Raw genomic sequence first — 4,605 nt, forward strand, 5'->3', positions numbered from 1 at the left:
AGGGGCGGCGCGGGGCGGCGGCCAATCGGCGCGCGGTGCCCGGGCCCTGGCTAGCAACAGCTGACGGGGGCGGAGTGGGGCGGGGGGCTCGGTGACAGCGGCGAATGGAAGGGATCCAACCGCCCGAGACACGCCGGGAGGGGTGGGACAGCGACCGGGACAGGGCGAGGGCCCTCCCCCCGCACCAACCGGGCCGCCCTCGATCGATCCCCTCCCCTCCCCTCGAGCGAACCCCCCCCGCACCAGCCGACCCCCTCCCTCCGCGCCAGCCTGACCACTCCCCCGCCTTCGAGCGGGACCCCTCCGCACCAGCCCGACCCCGCCCCTCGAGCGAACCCCCCCCCGCACCAGCCGACCCCCTCCCTCCGCGCCAGCCTGACCACTCCCCCGCCTTCGAGCGGGACCCCTCCGCACCAGCCCGACCCCGCCCCTCGAGCGAACCCCCCCGCACCAGCCGACCCCCCCCCCCGCACCAGCCTGACCACTCCCCCGCCTTCGAGCGGGACCCCTCCGCACCAGCCCGACCCCGCCCCTCGAGCGAACCCCCCCCCGCACCAGCCGACCCCCTCCCTCCGCGCCAGCCTGACCACTCCCCCGCCTTCGAGCGGGACCCCTCCGCACCAGCCCGACCCCGCCCCTCGAGCGAACCCCCCCCGCACCAGCCGACCCCCTCCCTCCGCGCCAGCCTGACCACTCCCCCGCCTTCGAGCGGGACCCCTCCGCACCAGCCCGACCCCGCCCCTCGAGCGAACCCCCCCGCACCAGCCGACCCCCCCCCCCGCACCAGCCTGACCACTCCCCCGCCTTCGAGCGAGACCCCTCGGTACCAGCCCGACTCCGCCCCTCGAGCGAACCCCCCCGCACCAGCCGACCCCCCCCGCACCAGCCTGACCACTCCCCCGCCTTCGAGCGAGACCCCTCGGTACCAGCCCGACTCCGCCCCTCGAGCGAACCCCCCCGCACCAGCCGACCCCCCCCGCACCAGCCTGACCACTCCCCCGCCTTCGAGCGAGACCCCTCGGTACCAGCCCGACTCCGCCCCTCGAGCGAACCCCCCCGCACCAGCCGACCCCCCCCGCACCAGCCTGACCACTCCCCCGCCTTCGAGCGGGACCCCTCCGCACCAGCCCGACCCCGCCCCTCGAGCGAACCCCCCCGCACCAGCCTGACCACTCCCCCGCCTTCGAGCGAGACCCCTCCGTACCAGCCCGACCCCGCCCCTCGAGCGAACCCCCCCGCACCAGCCGACCCCCTTCCTCCGCGCCACCCTGGCCACTCCCCGACCTTCGAGCGAGACCCCTCCGCGCCAGCCCGGCCCCTCCCTCCGCCTTCCAGCGAGCCCCCGCGCCAGCTGAACCCCTTCTCCCTCCCCTCCGCGCGAGCCCGGCCCCTCCCCCACAGCCCTTGAGCGAGGTACCCCCGCACCAGCCCGGACCTCCGATGCTTCAAGCGAGCCGCCCCCCTCAGGAGCCCTCCCTTTCCCCCTGGAGTCTGCGAGGACCCTCCCTCCCACCTTCTCTTCCCTGCTGGTGGTGCCTTCCGTGAATGGGTGGGTCCTGCTTCCCAACGCCACCTGGACCCTGGTGCTGGAGCAGGTGAGGGCCCGGCTGCTGGCAGAACAAGGACAGGGCGCGGGGCCCATCCAAGGCACACTCACTCCAACCCGCTTTTAAGAAATGTAGGGTGTGGGGAAGAGGCCTGCCCCCCCCCCCAATGCCCATGGGTTCCAGAGTTGTCAGGCTTTCCAGGGAGATTGGGTCGGAGGTTTTGCCTGCAGTAGCCGGTAGTCCAGGTTTAGCATTTACACGCCTTGTTCACCACTCACCAGGGCCTCTGCACAGATGCCACTTTCAGGTGTTCTTAGTGTTCTCCTCTGTTAGCAGAGCCGATAATCTACCCAGCCCTCCATCCCCAACCACCTCAGATCTTGCCACATAGTGTAAGGGCATGCCAGGCATAGGCGTGGGAACTAGAGGTGTGGGGTGTGCTGCAGGACCTCCAGGTTTTACATGGGGCTCTGCTCCCGGCCCTGCATGTGGGGGTCCCAGCTCCACGCCTGGGGCTCTGCTTCTGGCACCCAACGCAGGGTCCCAGCTACCGGTTCAGAGCCCAGGGCTCCCGTCCTGGCCCTGCGTGCAGGGTTCTGGCCCCATGCCTGGGGCTCTGCTTCTGGCCTTGCACATGGGATCCTAGCTGCTGGCCCCTCACCTAGGGCTTGGTTCCCCTCCTGGCCCCATACTCAGGGTCCTGGCTTCCTTCACACCTGCATCTCTACTCCTGGTCCCACACATGGAGTCCTGGCTGCCACTCCACACCTGGGGCTCTGTTCCCGACCCCACATGCAGGGTCCCAGCCCCACACCCAGTGCTCCACTCCCAGCCCCACATGCAGGGTCCTGGCTGCTGGCCCCATGCCCACCCCCAGCTTCGGCCTCCTTACCTCTGTCCAGGTCCCCCGCCCCGTCCCATGGACATGGCCCTGCTCCCATCCCCAGCTCGGGGGAGACAGGGCTGAGGGGGCTGGCTTTCAGCACCCCCACTAGTAAAAGTGTTCCAGCACCACTGATGCTGGAGATCTGTCACAGCAGCCTGAGACTGGCAAAATACAGGGGCATGCAGAAAAATCCCTTCTTCAACCCTGCATGATCACACTGCTGCAAGAACCCCAACAGGTTTGGCATTCATCATCATTCTGGATAAGTATACAAGCTTGAGAATGGGTATCTAACCTACATATTGCAGAATAGATTCAATCACATATGCATAGAAAGCAGGACAAAGCAATCTAGATTAAACACCTAGCTTTCTCTAATTAAATCAGTGCAACAAACTACATAAGTATGGCTTTTCCCCTTAATATGACAGTTGGCCTAGTCAATAGCACCAAGCCACAACACTCAAGGTTTTTGCCAGCTCCTGTTGCAATTCAACCTATACAGACAGTGCAAAGCATTTCAGAACAGCATACTGTATTATACTGAACCTGTACAGCGTTTATAAGGAAGGGGAAGCTACCGCCTTGAAAGGAGAATTTATTCCGTGGTCCATGTGGTATTTTTATTTTAGTAGCAGCTCAATCACAATCAAGGCCCCATTCTGATAGGCATTGTACAACAAGATTCCCACATTCTTCAAAGCCTTCTAATGTCAATTTGTGCTTTATTTGTATTGTGGTAGCACCGAGAGGACCAAACCCTAGTGGGCTGGACACTGTGTGAACAAACATAACTAAGACAGTTGTTGGTCCAAAGAGTTTTACAATTTATGTAAATCTGACTAGGGATGTCTATTTCCAGACCTATGTTTAATATTAGTTATTCCCTCCCAAATTTTTGTGATACCTTGTACTCCACCTGTAACCAGATTAAGGGGTTTCTTCAATCTTTCTCTGAAGCATCTGGTAGTAGTTGCTGTCGGAGGATACTAGAGTTGAGCAATCACTGTTATAATGCAAGATGGCAGTTGCCAACAAAACAAAAACCAGCTTGTTCCAGAAATAGCCCTGGAAAAGTTAGTTTAAGGTTGATAAAATGTTCTAGAGAACCCTTCTGCAAGAACCTTTCCTCACCTCAGTCCCTGGAAAAATCATGGAGCAGGTCCTCAAGGAATCAATTCTGAAGCACTTGGAGGAGAGAAAAGTGATCAGGAACAGTCAGCATGGATTCACCAAGGGCAAGTCATGCCTGATTAATCTAATTGCCTTCTATGACGAGATAACTGGCTCTGTGGATGAGGGGAAAGCCGTGGACATGTTATTCCTTGGCTTTAGCAAAGCTTTTGGTACAGTCTCCCACAGTATTCTTGCCAGAAAGTTAAAGAAGTATGGGCTGGATGAATGGACTATAAGGTGGATAGAAAGCTGGCTAGATTGTTGGGCTCAATGGGTAGTGATCAATGGCTCCATGTCTAGTTGGCAGCCGGTATCAAGTGGAGTGCCCCAACAGTCAGTCCTGGGACCGGTTTTGTTCAATATCTTCATTAGTGACCTGGTGGATGCCGTGGATTGCACCCTCAGCAAATTTGCAGATAACACTAAACTGGGAGGAGAGGTAGATACGCTGGAGGGTAGCGATAGGATACAGAGGGACCTAGACAAATTAGAGGATTGGGCCAAAAGAAATCTGATGAGGTTCAACAAGGACAAGTGCAGAGTCCTGCATTTAGGACGGAAGAATCCCATGCACTGCTACAGCCTAGGGACCAAATGGCTAGGCAGCAGTTCTGCAGAAAAGGACCTAGGAGTTACAGTGGACAAGAAGTTGGATATAAGTCAACAGTGTGCCCTTGTTGCCAAGAAGGCCAATGGCATTTTCGGATGTATAAGTAGGGGCATTGCTAGCAGATCAAGGGACATGATCGTTCTCCTCTATTCGACATTGGTGAGGCCTCATCTAGAATACTGTGTCCAGTTTTGGGCCCCACACTACAAGACGGATGTGAAAAAATTGGAAGGAGTCTAGCAGTGGGCAACAAAAATGATTAGGGGACTGGAACACATGACTTATGAGGAGAGGCTGAAGGAACTGGGATTGTTTAGTCTGCGGAAGAGAAGAGTGAGGGGTGATTTGATAGCTGCTTTCAAAGGGGGACACATGAAAGGGGGTTC

Source organism: Lepidochelys kempii, chromosome 10 (assembly GCF_965140285.1).
Source record: "Lepidochelys kempii isolate rLepKem1 chromosome 10, rLepKem1.hap1, whole genome shotgun sequence".
In the NCBI taxonomy this organism is placed as follows: Eukaryota; Metazoa; Chordata; order Testudines; family Cheloniidae; genus Lepidochelys; species Lepidochelys kempii.